The 15,802-nt window shown below is 40.7% G+C and overlaps 1 long non-coding RNA gene across 2 annotated transcripts in view; it reads left to right on the top strand.

Moving 5' to 3' along the window:
* The first annotated feature begins 1,173 nt into the window (after positions 1–1,173).
* The window catches only part of LOC149990601 (uncharacterized), a 50,873-nt gene continuing 36,244 nt past the window's right edge, over positions 1,174–15,802 (top strand). The window contains exons 1-2 of one of the 2 annotated variants that reach the window (XR_016508653.1): positions 3,130–3,166; positions 3,528–3,611. This is a non-coding gene — a long non-coding RNA (uncharacterized LOC149990601). Of the gene's footprint in view, positions 1,229–3,129; positions 3,167–3,527; positions 3,612–15,802 lie in introns of those variants that run through there. The other variant, XR_016508654.1, reaches the window with a different exon arrangement.

Here is a 15,802-nt window from a genome sequence, read left to right as displayed (position 1 = left end):
AACTTTTAGAAAGTGAATGGATTGTGTTTTGTTCATTTTTATAATCTCTGTCCCCAGTAAAGATATTTTGAATGTGACGAGACTCAATACACATTTGGGGGATGGGGTGAATGAATAATTCTATCTGTCTTTTTTATTATAATGAAATGCACATAACAAAATTTTAACTATTTTATGTATATGGTTTAGTAGCATAAGTACATTCACATTGTTGTGTACTGTTATAATAACCCTAAGAGATATATGTTAATTGCAGAAAACTATTTAAATAGGTGAACAAAAAGAAAGATGATTTAAATTCCCCTCAAACTTCACCATTACATAGAAAACCCAGACATAATCACTCTTAATATTTTAGCATATACACTTCCAGATTTCTTTATATGTTCATTCCTATCCAAATATTATACATACTATATAGTAACCTGCTCCTGTTTCCTGCACATATAGTCAATTTCTTCCATGTTAATAATTATAGATAAATGAATTGTTTTTGGTCTTGCTAACAAGACTAAGAATACAGGTGAATTCCATGCATTTTTTTTTCCCTCTGAGTACAATAGATAACAACGCTAGCTGAGGGCCTGCATTTTTAGTCACGGGCTGTGTGTAATTTGAGGATTGCAGAAAGGGTTGGACATTATTTGCTGAGGCTCATCTTTAGGTCAGGGGTCTCCTGACATTTCACCGAGGGAAAGGACAAGAACAATCTGTGTCATTTGAATGGAATGTCATTTGAAACCAAAATCTTCTGGAGAACTTGTTAGTGAATGCCTGACTCTCTTTATTGCTTACCTGGATAAAACACATATTGAACAATAAAATGGTAATGCTCACTACCAGAGACTAGACCTTACCTGATGGCTGGTAGGACCACTGCAGAAAAAAAAAATTAATGAGACTGTTGCTAGGAGACGGGAGAGCCAAAAGCCCATGGCATTGTAGGGGTTTCACTGGAAATCAAGGCAATTTAAGTGTGATTTGGTTCAGAGGTTTAGCTATTAAAATCTGTCCTTTGATGAGCATTTACATTTTAGCATGTAACGCATAATATGCTTTTATGTTTTTGGAGGAATTTTGAGGATAATCCCAAGGCATTTCATTTCTTTCCATAGCAATGATCCCTTCTTCAGAGCACAGCCCATTTTCAAGTGCCTGCTGCCGCTTTTTGCCCACCCTTCAGTGCGACAGCCTCAGAGCTGGTGTGGAGGCAGAGCGCAGGATGATGGTAAGTAGCTGGGAAATCTTTTGTAAGATAGATATCCAAAATATGGTTTCTAAAGCAAGTGGCATATTTTAATGGAATAGAATAATACAGAACTGTGTAGGAAATTATGGTTCTAATCAGAAGCATTGGAGAAATGGGTTAATTATATTCTAAGTATTCCACATTCACTTTTCTAGTATAAAGCTTGTGTCTTAAATGGTGAATGAGTTGCTGGAAGAAAATATAGAAACTTCCCCCTTGTGATTCTGGTAAGATATTTCCCAAAATAAGACTTGACGAAGATGTCACTAAAATGAGAAATTGCATTTGGAGTGATATTTCAGCTTTACTATGTTTGGATTACACGTGATAAAATAGGCTGCTATTCAAGATGTTCTCAGACCTGATTTCCTTTCTCAGTGTGGAGGGAGCAGGAGAAAAAATGTTATTTTGCAATGGGGAAAAAGATAACTACCATTCCTTATTTTTAAAAAGTATTAAGAAAATCATGCGGCTGATATCTATACAGGAGAGAAAATAATAAGAAGGGCAGCCTGTAATGTTCAGATTAATTACTTCATGTGAGAAATGAACATGTGTTGAATGGGGAAGATCAAAATTTGGTTTTAGGATGAAAAGTCATGAAAAAAAATAATGAACATTGTGACTTTGCCTTTATTTTGAAAATGATTCATTTTTATTTGTGGGCACCAATTGGTATAGTAAAAACAGTGTTTCTTTCTTTGAAAATGGATGTGAGAAGGATAGCAGAGATTTCTGTCAACAAAGATTTTTCTGTATGTTTCTGCAATGTGCCTGAAAATGTGTAAGATGTTGTGTGTTCTTTCCCCTGGAAATTTCTTTTGTAGATCTGTTTCTCCAAGAAAAAAGAAAAATAATAGCTAAAGTGGTGGTTTTTATTTCTTTGAAATTCAGATTGTTTTGACACTTCAAAGGGGCAAAAGGAAAAAAAAGGTAGATTTTTTTTAGTTAGATGACAAAACAGCAATCTAGGAAGAAAAATAAAAAATGAAAAAGCTTAAAAGAAAGTCGACAAGATGAATCTTTTTAATTTTTTTCTTTTTTTCTTTTTTTTTTTTTTTTTTTTTTGCTGGCTGAAAATGTCTGCTGGTAGCATGTTTTGCAGGGGAAAAGGGAAAAGTGTGTTAAAGGCAAAGGAAGAGGGTGTTGAACAGAGCACTGCGGCAAAGAGAATGACTGACGCACCCAGGGACATGTGACCATTCTCTGGTGTAGGGAAGAAAAATTTCCAGGAGTCCATCTTGTATAAGAAATTCTGTACCTACTAACATCCAAATAATACTGTAATTTTTATGCAGTATATACTGACTTTGTTTTGCTTGATCCTCTGTCAGTATATGCTGGTACATTAGACTTTGCCTTTTATTGTCTTCATTCCAAGACATTCTTTTCTGGGCTCCCACTGCTTTTATAACACTTATTAAAGCATCTTGTTAAAAAGGCTGTCTTTCTCCTTTATATCATAAAAATATCCTATAGTCATTGCAGAAAATTTAGAAAAAATATAACAATGACTATAAAAATTACCCTTTGTCTCATAACCTAGAGATAATTACTATCAACATAATTACTGTCGGTCTCCTGTGAATACATACAAATAAATGCATAGAAATTGGTATTTATATATAAAATGAAAGTCATATGTACATATAGTTTTCAACCTACTTTAATCATTAAACAGCATATTGAAAGAAATTCCCCATATTTAAAAATATTCCACAGGAATGTGATGTTATGTGGAGGCATAATTTTTTATCATATAGGTGTCCCATTAAATGTCCAATTATTGGGTGTTTTTTATATGTGCAGTTTTTGCTGTTATCACTTAAGGAATGTCTTTCCATATAAATCTACGTATGCTTTTCTGTTTCCCCCCCCTAGGATAAATTTATAGACGTGGAATTCCTGGATTAAATGGTATGAACCAGTTTAAGGTTTCTTCCTCTATCCCCAACCCTATACATATTGCCTAATTTATTATATGTGATAAAAAATCATTATTTTCCAGCGGTTTGGTTTTTTTTTTTTTGCTTATTGATTTTTTTAATCATTTATGGTGGGGTTGTTTTTAGTTGTCACATCTTTACATTTTTAAATATCCACAACTATCATTTTTAAATTAATTTATTTATTTCTTTCCTTTGACGAGCATATTCACCTATATTTTTCCACTAGTCATTTTATTGCTTCCTTTTCTACAATTAACTCTAATCATCTGAAATTCATTTGGGCATGTGCTATGAAGTAGGATCTAATTTTGTTTGTTTTTTTCAAATAGGTCACCAATTGTTTCAGCATCATTTATTGAATAATGCAACATTCTTCCACTGATTTGAAATGACAACGACTGTTCTCTCATTAGGTAGGGTGTAGCTTTCCACAGGTCGGCCATTTTCTCTCTACCTAAGATGCTTACATTCCACAATAGTACTCCTACCTTCTTTCAGCTTCTGGAAGCATTCTAAATTGTCATGTTCATGCTTAGGCTCTTCAAGAATTCTAGGCATATGCAGTTTAGGGCAGTGGTTTTCAAACACAATTTAAAATTTTTTACAATTAAAATTTTTATTTTATTAGAATTTTTTTTTACAAATTAAAATTGAGGAATCCAAATATATAACACCACTGTTCCAGATGTGCTATTCCTCTGAGACACACCTGACATTCTAATTGTATGTTCAAAAAATGACACCCCTGGGCTTTAGTATTACTCCTAGAATTTTTGCTTCAACCTCTTTTTCTACTCTTCAGGTATTTGGAGAATTAAAGCTTTCTGGACTCAGTTCCTGGGATTTTCTAGAATGGTATAAAAGGGAAATATCAGAAGTGTATGAGGAGTAGAACTAATGTTTGCTGGCCTGCTACAGGCAGTATTCTGATCTAGGGATTTAATGGGGTTATAGGGTGAGTGCTCCCAGTTCTTGTAGATAGGAACATAACTTCAGTGGCTCACCTCTTCACTGCAGGTGGAAGGCTCAAGCATAAAACACTGAGTCTTTTAGTAGGAGTTGCGTTAAATGTTGCTCACAGAAATATTTGGCCATTAAAATTACCTTGCCGCCCACTGTTGACCCTCCACCTCCATTTCCAACACAGCCTTCTTTCTCTACTGACTTTTGAGTTGGCCTCTAGCCTTTACTTAGTCTGAAAGAAAACAAGGGGACATAGGTTGGAGGACGGCTTGCCTACCCTTATTGCAAGGGGCACTTCTGGCTCACTGCCACAGCCCCAGTCATTTCTTGATTTGCTGCATTAGGCTGTGATTTGTTTGCCACTTGAGGCTGGTTTCCCTGGCAACAGCAGCTTGCCAGGGCTTGCCCATTCCCGCCTCTGCAATGGCATAATGCAGCTGCGAAGGCAAAGGAGCAAGCAATCTTGGGGGCCAGAGTTGCTGAAGGACTTATTCTGTGGTCATGATGTCAGTTTTTCTGGGCTAAACTGCCATCAATATTGTATAAAGAGAATTGTATTTTGTTAACACCTGGAAGGCTTAGAGCCACTTCCTTTGTCTTCCTCTCAAATTGCTTGCTCTCAGTATGCCCACCACTGACCATGAACTCTTCTGTGTTTGAGGTAATTGATGCCCTTTGAGGGGGGGGGGGCAAGGAGATTCATAGTAATGTGAGCATGGAAAATAGACTGCCTGGTTTCAAGCCTCCCCCAGTGACAATCTCTCTGTGCCTCACTTTTGTAAGAGATAAAGCAGAGCTAATAATAGTACTCTTAGAACAGTGTTTGGTAGTAGTAATTATTGTGTAAGTTTTGCCCATTATTATTTATTGACATTGAAGGAGACTTGCCCTGAAACAGATTTTCACTGCCAGGTACAAACTCACCCTCTAATGTTCACTGGCTAAATAACACAAACACACTTTTACCCCTACAGCACACAGACTCTTCCCATGGCACAGACACCACAGCAAAAAGACATTGGCCTATAGCATACAGACATTTTCCATATCACTCAGACTGACACTTCCAATACCACTAAGACCCAGAGGCAAAAAGACTCATCTAAGGGACACAGAATCACCCTATCACAAACACTCTGCCCATGGCACACGGAAAATCCCGACATTGCAGACTGTCCCCATATCACACAGGCATTTCCCCTGGCACATAGTCCCTAGAGCACACACACTCACCCCATAGAACACAGATTCTCCCAAGCACATGCATATTCTCAAGGCAAAAAGACTCACTCCACACAATACAGACATGCCCTATGGCACACAAATACTCCCCAAAACACACAAATTCTCATCACAGAACATGGACTCTGCCCATGGCACATAGACTTCCTATAGCACAAAGATTCTCCCCACAGTGCATCTTCTTTCAATGCCCCACTGATTAAACCCACAACTAAGATTCTCCACAGGACACAGACTCCCCTCCCATCGCATTGACCCTCCCCAGACTCCATCCCACAGCATACAGGCCCTCGTCAGCACACACAGCCTCACCCAATAGCACACAGATTCTTCCCACAGAACACAGACTCTACTCACAAAACACAGACTCACACCAGAACACACAGACTTCCCCCAGAACATAGTTCATGGCACAACTTGAAGACCCATGCAGAGGGACACAAAGACTCTGACAGATGGACTTGCTGCACAATACATAAACCATCCGCAAAGTACACAAACTTGCCCCATAGTATGCAGACACTGCCCAGATCAAGCAGACTCATCCCAGAAAACACAGACTAAGCCCACAGAACAGAGAGTCTCCCACAACACACAGCTTCTCCCCACAGCCTAAAGATTCTCCCCACAGAATGTGGTGTGTCCCACAGAGATGCCTCACAGTGCACAGACTCTCCCTACAGCCTATAGATAATACCCCACAAACCCAAATTGTCTTCACAGGACACAGGCTCTCCCTGTGGCACCCAGACCCTCCTCACCTCAGGCAGACTAGCTCCAGGATGCACAGCCTCCCCACAAGACACAGACTCACCGCACGGCATAAGGACATGCTCCTAAGGACACATGCACCCCAACAGCTTAAGGACTTAGCCCACAGTACCCATAGCACAGAGACTCTCCCCACAGCACTGAGGCAAGCTCATCCCACAGCACAGAAATGCAACAGTACATCTTACAGCACATGTATCTCCCCATGATTGTTTCGACACAATGCACAGACTTTTCTTCAGTGCATCAATTCACTTCACAACAAACACAGTTATCACACAATGCAAATACTTGCCTCAGGGTGCACTCACTTGCCCAACAACATCCAGCCCTTCACCAACCATACAGTTACCACACAATGTGTACGGTGGCCCTGTAGCAACAAAACACACCCCAAATTCTTCAGACAAACTGCAATAAACAGACCTACCTCACAATGCATGGCATTGCATCACAGCATGCAAACTGGCCCTTCGATGGGCAGACTTGTTTGACCACAGATACACTCACGGCACAGTAGCACCAAATCTCCTAATCTTTCAGCAAAGTGTTCTGATGTGCCCCTGAGGACACAGTCACAGGCATGACCCACAATACCCTCACTCTTGTCTCACAACATTGATGCAACCCAGCCCAGACAAACACACATACAAACACATTCCATAGCACAACTCTCCACCGCTATCATGCACAGAATTGTGTCACAACCCACACTTGCCATACAAATTCACTTCACAAAACCACACTCCTTGTGATTACACAGTGTAAACACATGCTCCAAAACACGGGCAACCATTTGCTCTACCATTCCCACATTTACCTCAAAATACATGGACTGCTCACACTGCTGCCAATAAACAAGATAATGCCCAGCCATGCACAGAATTCCACCAAAATGCATAGATCCTTCCATTAATATATATATATATATACTTGCTCCACAACACACACAAATACCACTGAACACCAAGACTCATCCTAAATATACAGACAAGCCCTTTGGGACATAGACTTACCCCACAACATAATCACGCCTACAAAACTTAAAATTCACAGGCATGCCTAAAAATGCATAGATTTCTTCTGCACTGTACATAATTGCATCACAACACAGACTTGCTCTAAAATGGAAGCTCTGCAATGCACATAAACATTCCCCAATGTGTCGACACACAATGCACATTACCATGCAATGCAAAGAGCTCCCTTATAGTTTATAGACATGCTTTACCATACTATTGTGCTACAACTCTGGCCTATAGCAGATACACAGCTTGTGTAATGGTCAAGAGCATGGCCTCTGGACCCATACTACCTGGGTTTGAATCCAGGTTATATTCCTTTCTAATTGTGTCATCTTGGGTAAGTATATTTCTCTGTTCTTTAGTTTTCTTATCTGTAAAACAATAATAACAATAGTATCTACTGAAAAGAGTTGTTGTGAGTACTAAATGAATTAAGATATGTTAAGTGCTTATTAAAATACCTGGTACATAGGAACTATTATATTTGTTAATATGTTACTGTCCCCCCAACCATTACTGCTAAAGTGAAAAGAGCCTACCTCTAATACCTAGAATCATGTGACAGCACAAAGATCTACCACATGATACAGAGACTAGCCCCAGAACATATAGAAACACTCTGCAGCACCGTATCACAACACCCACACACCGTACAGAACACAAACAGAACCCTAAACTAGATGCCACTTACAACACATGTAATTGCATCACAATTAAGAAATTTGCTATGGAGTGCACAGGCTTGCTTCATAATACACAGATTCATTCCACAACATCCATAATGCATGCATCACACCCAGCCACATCCCACAAGACAGTTTCACAACATACACACATGCATACTACAACTCAGCAATAAGCCCTATATTACACAAACACACCTTACTACACACTCATTTTTTCACATGTGTGTATATAGGTACTATTCACAAACATGCTTCTAAATGCATACTCCTAAGTGTATAACACTTGTTCCATGATACTGACTCATTGTACAACATACAGACTCACCACCCAACAATTTGGGGGTGCCCCACAATGCAGACTTACCACAATACACCAACTCATCCAGAGATGCATAGACAGGCGGCTCTACAATACATTGACTTGCTCCAAAACAGCTTAGCATGCACGTACATACCCTATACATACTCAGTGACACATATCACATTTTCCAAGACACCTAGAGGTATGTTAACATGTACAGAGAAGCTTCAGTGTTCAGCATTGCATAACACACAGCCTCACTCTACAATGTACAAACTCAGATTCCTCCCTCAGATGCTCACTTGCCTCCAATGCACATACATGCCCCACAACACAAAAGCACTTTCCATGAGCACAAACAGAACCAAAATGCACATAGTCCACACTAGCATGCATACATACTTTCCACCCTACAACAGCAGCATCCTATAATGCACCCCCAATGTAACAGCTTCAGAATACCTAGAGATCCCCTACAAAATATACACATTTCCCACAGCAAACATGGTTCCCCATGACTCACAGACCTGCATCCAATCTGCAACTTTCTATAAAGCACAGACCTGGACAACAACACCCAGACTCACTCTACAAGGCACAGAGATACACCATAATCCAGGGACTAGACTCGCAACAAGGAAAACACCTTTCAAAACAGACGTTCCTGTAAACACACGAAATTCTCTGGCATCTCAGAAAATCACGTTACCACAAACCTTTCCTTTAAAGCAGAGGCTTGACATGCAACAGATATAGTTGGCCACAATAGAAAGCCTTGCCACACAGTGCAGAGATTAGCATTTCAACTTCCAAACTTGATATAAAACAATGCCCCTTTAATAAGACCCACCCTGTAATTCACAGATAAGCCCTGCAATACTTGGATAAATTTGACAATTCCTAGGTATGCTGCAACTCAAGACATGTCACAATACCTAGATGTACCCCACAAGGCCCAGAGACGTGCCCAAAGACATGAAAAACACACCCCCAAATACAGGGGCAGTATAGATTGTGGTTAAAATTTATGCTTAGGATTCAGGCTGCCTGGGTTATAATCATACATGTATCATTTACTAATTATGTGACCTTGGAAAGGTTTCTTAACCTCTCTGTACCTTACTTCCCTCAGGCATAAATTGGGAATGATAAGGCACTTATTAGAGTTGTTAAAAGGAATAAGTGAGTGAATGCCTTATAAAGTGTTTAAAACAGTGTTCGGGCACAGAATTGGTGTTATCCATGCTAACTGATCTTGTTGTTGCTGTTATTGTTGCTTTTTCTACATGTGGAACTGGGCCATAATGGTAACACTCAACTTAAAATAATTAGGATTTACCCCCAACACATCGAGTATACCCCCATAAAGCACACAATCAATCACAGCTCACAGTCCCACCATCCTTTCCTTACAATTCTCGTGTTGACTACACTTAGCTCACAACACCCAGAAACATCTACCACATAGTCTCTGCAACACCTAGACTCATCACAATACCTAGACACACATTGCAATGAACAAACATATCTGAGATACAGAAACATCCATGCAAAGACTCATCCCATTCAACTAACTGCACCCTATTCTATATATCATGCTCGACAATACACATACTCACCACAGACCACACTGTCCCCACAACACAAAGAACTTTTTTTAGGATCACAGAAAAAATCCACCACACAGAGACTTCCTTTAACACACAGGATTGTATCACACCATCCCTATCAAAACCCACGAAAATTACCTGTACACCCCAAATTGCCCACAGTGCACAGACTTGCCCCATAATGCAGACAATCTCTCCACGAGATCCAGACTTGCTCCACAGCACACATGCAAGTCCCATAGTACATAGATTGGCCCATTCCACATAAATATGATCTTCAATATACAGTCATATGACAAAGCAGACACACCCAACAGTGCCTGTACTAGGCACATAACACACACATCAGCTCCGCACAGTGAAGTCGTAAGCTAGTAAGTACCTTCATTTCACAGTACCTAGACTTGTCCTACAACATACAAAAACACTCTGTAATGCACATACCTGATACACAATACCTCAACATGTCCTGTAATGTACAGACTGAACTGCACAGTGCAGACTCCTCCCACAAAGCAGAGAACAGCATCACAACACGCCATCTTGCCCCTCTGTGCAGTCTAGTATCACAATACCTGGACATTCTCTACACTGCACAGCCATCACCGCCAACCCAAAGGCCCCAAAGGAACAGAATTACATGAAAGTGCAAAGGTCCCAAACATCTCCAGTTGTCTCCATATAGTTCCCCAATAGATATGCAGGACCCATAGCACTCAAATATTACCTGTAACTAGAGACTTATCCCACAAACTGCAGGCATGTCCTGTTATGCATAGATATCTCCCACAGTGCTAACTCTCTGCCTGTATTACCCACACTCACATTAGAACATCCAGAGTCAACTCACTGCTCACAGATTACCCTACAACCCACAAATATGCTACACAACAGACATGCCTCTCAAAGTATGGACACAACCACTGCCCACAATCTCACCCCACAGTGCTTAAGATAATAGCGCGATGCTAAGGTATGCCTCACAACGCCCAGACTGCCACACAATGAACGCACTCATCACATAGCAAAGTCATGCCCTACAATACCAAGTATAGACCCCTACAAACCTCAGGTAAACCCCACATTGCGTAGACCTGCCTCATAACACAAGACATACCATGCAGCACACAGACTCTCCTAACATGCATGGGTTGGAGTCATAATGCAAGCTCACTCTACAAAACTGATTTGCTCCACACTAGACACAATCGATTCACAATGAAAACACTAGAACCAATACCCAAGTTTATTATTCCCTCATTTCCCCACCACATAAGAGGCCCTGTAATGATAGCTATGCCCCACAACACACAGACTTTTCCAACCACACCTGGACATACCATAGACTGCATAGACATACGCCACCATCCAGACAGATGTCAGGATACCTTGTATGCAATACAGACATGTCTCATAAAACACTTAATCTTCCACAATGCACAGACTTATTCCATGAAGCACTGGTTTATCCCACTCAGACTGATCTAGTACCACAATACCTAGACTTGTCCCAAAACACAGAAACATATCCTAGAATGCACAGATATCTGCCACAGCATCCACAATCACTCCATAATGCCCAGATTCATTCCACAGTATCCCAACACTTCATATTGTTAATGCACAGGCAGAAATGCACAGCACACAACCTTGCCTCAAAAGCACAGAGCTACACAACAGTGCACAGACGTGCCCTACAACAAAGAAGTGCCTCAAACACCCTCACCTTGCAATGCAAACACCTGGCTTATAGGGAAAATAGGAGCCACAAAGCATCTAGACCTGTGCTGCAGCTCAAAGACAAATCCTTCAGTGCTCATCCATAGGCCACTACATAGACTCACTCCACCAACTATGAGCTCATTGAACAGCATAGGGAATTGCAAAAAAAAAAAAAAAAGCCCACGAAGAGTCACAAATGCACAATTCAGGCTCTTCCCAAAAGGCACAGAATCATATCCCAAAGCACTGATATGCCACACAATGTACAGTATCAAGTTACAATGCAGAGATACATTTCATGTTACAAGGCTCTTCCTACAGTACAGAATCATGCTCCAACATACATTTCTTCCCCCCATAATACAGTCATCTAGAATCCTTTACAGTTCCTAGATACGGTGTCAAGACTCTGCCCACACCAAAGCACACAAAACTACCCCAGAACATATACATTTCCCCTATGTTGTATAGAGCCAACTCATGACACATAGATGTGCCACACACACAAACACACACATTTCTCAGCACAAAAGACTGACCCCAAAACATTTACAGTTAATGACAGCACTTAATTACCTCACCCAAGAAGGCAAGGAATTGCATCACAGTACATAATCTTTTCTGTAATATATGGAAGCATCCCACAATTAACTCACTTACCCCATGGTGTAAAGATTTTCCCAGGCAGTGCACACACATGCACTATAACGCAGAGAAACAACCTACAATGTAGAAACTTGCTTGCAAATATATAGACCCCCTTGCACAATACACAGAATTACATCACAGCCCTTCAACCCACTACTCAAGACATAAATAAGCCTAATATACACTTTTCCTAAAATGGCACTAGCTCCACAAATCCCAGACTTGTACTGAAACACAGATTTTACCCATAGAGTCTCAAACACAGTACAACACACAGGCTCTAACAATAGCTGCCAAATCATATTAAAATATAAAAACATGGCCCATAGATACACCTCACTAAGCCTGTGGTTGCCCTACAAAAGATATAAAAAACAATAGCACTCATACTCAGCTTACAAGTTTTTTAGTTGTACCACAACATACAGAATTGCATCAGAATGCACACAATGACCAACGACTCACAGACCTACCCCAGAGAATGATTCATCTCTCCACACATCACTTCATCTACAAACTTGTACCAAACCCTCACACTCAGCCAAAAATACACAAACCTACCCTGTGTCAAACACAGCATAACACATAGATTTTCCCTCACTTAGAATCGATTCACAACTCATATTTGTTTCACAATGCCCAGACACACATTACAATGTAGAGACAACAGTCACAACTTCGACACTCTGAAAACAATGCACTGAATCCAACAGCACCACAGAATTCTCCCTACAATGTCCAGATTCACCTCATAGTGCCCTACATTGCATAAAAACACATTCATTCCAAAACAGACAGCTTCTTCCACATCCCACAATACACAAATTTGCCTCAGAAGATATAAACTTCCCAGAAACATACAGTAGTGCATGATAACGTATGAACATTCCTAAAAACATACACCCCATAATGAATGGACCCCTTCTAACATCTGGTCTCATTCTCAAACACATAGACTCACCCCCTCCCCCACCAGCATAGTCCTATCCAGTAGCTCTAAAACATGCCACAGGAAATAGTCTTACCCACAATGTGTAGAATTTTGCACGAGTTCCAAAATCAGACTACAATTCACAGACTTGTACCTTTACCCACAGGGTTATCACACAATGCAGAGACTCGTTCACAAAGCAAATAATTAACTCAGAGTACTCCACAACCACCAGATATGCCCCTAAACCACAAACATGCAGCACAACACAAAACAATCCACAACATGCCTATGAGCCTCACAATGCCCAGCCTCTCCTAAAACTCCCACAGTCACCTCTCAATATGTAGACCAACCTAGGATATCACACATGCTCCATCACATAAGGCTCCCACCATAGCCCATGGAATCACATCACAATGCACTGATTTACCTCACAATGCAAAATGCCAAGACTTGCTCCATAAGTTACCCAATATTACTATACCATATAGGTTTACCTCAGAACTTTCTTACACCATAATACTACAGAAATGCCTCATACTACCTACAGTGAACTTAAAATGAACAATCGTGCCTCACTAAGCCCAGATTTACCCAGTAAGACTGAGATATACCCTGTAATACAGAGGTAAGTTCTGCAATGCAAAAATCTCACTATAATGTACAGTCTTAATCGAAAACATAAACTGACCCCACTGTAATAAGAATAGACCACAGACATCCAGTCACGCCCTCAAATTCACAGTCTTGCCACACAACACTAAGACACATCTTACAGTGTACACACTAGTTCTGTAATACCCTCGTACAGCTAACTTACTACAGACAGATGTACCTTACCACACGAAGGCTTCTGCCACAAACAAAATTGCATTCTGATGCGCAGATTGACCCCCAAAACACACAATCTCTCCACAAGACAAATACTCCACAAAGAAAATGTGTGCCTAACCCCCAAATTGCCCTAGGGCATACATACTTGCCCCACAGGATGAAGGCAGATCCGTATTGCATACTCACGCTCCTCACCAGACGTGCTTTACAACACAGCCTTGCCTCACAAGGCACCCTTGACCCACAACCTAGACACGGTCTATGGCACACATACTCACCCTCACAAACACCATGACAAAACCTCTGATGAAAAGATGCATCCTACAAAATCTCTTGAAAATACACAGACACTCTCACAGTTTCAGAATGAGCACATGACAGACAGACTTTCTTCAAATGCAAATTCACTCCCCGGCATTGAGAATCAAATCACAACATACAAACTCAACCCATATAAAGTTGCCCCCACAACCCACTGACATGCTCCTCAACACTCAGACTCTCCGAAATACACAAAATATCATTACAACTTCACATCACTCCACAAAATCAATACATGACCCTCACTACTACAGACAAGCCTCATGGTATATAGACTTGCCCCACACTATTGAGAGACATACGCTGTGATGCACAGCCACACCCTATGACACGAACACCCTACAAAACAAATCATCACCCAATATAAAGAGCCCACACTGAAGACATGCTCAGTTACACACAGGCATACTCCACAACACAGAATTACACCATAAGGCAGGTATGACTTACAGCACAGAGTAGTCCCACAGTACAGACACAAGCTCTCCCACACTCAGACTTGCCTCTAATAACCCACACTCTCTTGACAACACCAGGACACACCCAATACCACATCCAGAATTAACCTATATAATACAGGCTTGCCCCATAATGTACATTAGACCACAACCTCTAGAAATGCCATACTATGTACAGACACAACCCCATACCAAACAGAATCCCCCCTTTAAAAAACTCACATAGACCTCCCATAAGGCACAGACAAACCCTACAATGCAAAAGGCGGCCCTCATGATGCAATGATTTACTATAGGACCTCTAGAATCAACCAATGACACAGTCTCATCCCATTACTCCAAGATATATCCTACAATTTACTGACTGCAAGGTATAGATCACAGCACCTACATGTGCTCTACAATGTGAGGACATGTTTCATGATCCATAGACTTCCCCAACAGTATCCAAAAATAAAGCATAGTCGTAAAATTCAGAACACTGATAATTATTCCCACAAAGCAGTCACTCCAAAACAGATGATCAGGACCCAGAGGGCCTATAATTCATAGACACAACCCACAATGCACAGCTTTAGCTCACACCTCCCAGCTATGCCTTCCTACTGTAGAAAACAACCTCACAGTGCATGTGTGATTCATACTAGTCATAGTCTGACACCACAAGAGACTCATTCACAGGGCCTACAATTTACTAACACACCATACAACCCATATATTTACTCCACAACACCTAGACCCACCTTCCTTCAGACAGACTCACCCCACAACATGAGACTCATCACCCCAAAACACATAGAATCAACCAACAATACAAAGAGACTTCCATTGTTACAAAAAGGTTTTCTCTACCACACTCAGATTTACCTCACCTCACCTAACTCACCCTACAATACCTAACCTTACAGCACTACACAGAGACATGGGACCTAATCCAGAAACTAGCCCAGAAGACTTGGGACACACCCCTATGCTTCTCACAGACTCATGCTACTACATACGCAGAGAGGTATAATCCACAACACACATATTCACCTCAGGACACACAGACTTGCCTGAAAGTTTATGGACACCCTTAATAATACCAAG

The sequence above is a fragment of the Furipterus horrens genome, unplaced genomic scaffold (assembly GCF_987537825.1).
Source record: "Furipterus horrens unplaced genomic scaffold, mFurHor1.1.pri manual_scaffold_17, whole genome shotgun sequence".
NCBI classification, from domain to species: domain Eukaryota; kingdom Metazoa; phylum Chordata; class Mammalia; order Chiroptera; family Furipteridae; genus Furipterus; species Furipterus horrens.
Note: the sequence above shows the minus strand (reverse complement) of the source record. Positions and strands in the feature narration are given on the sequence as shown.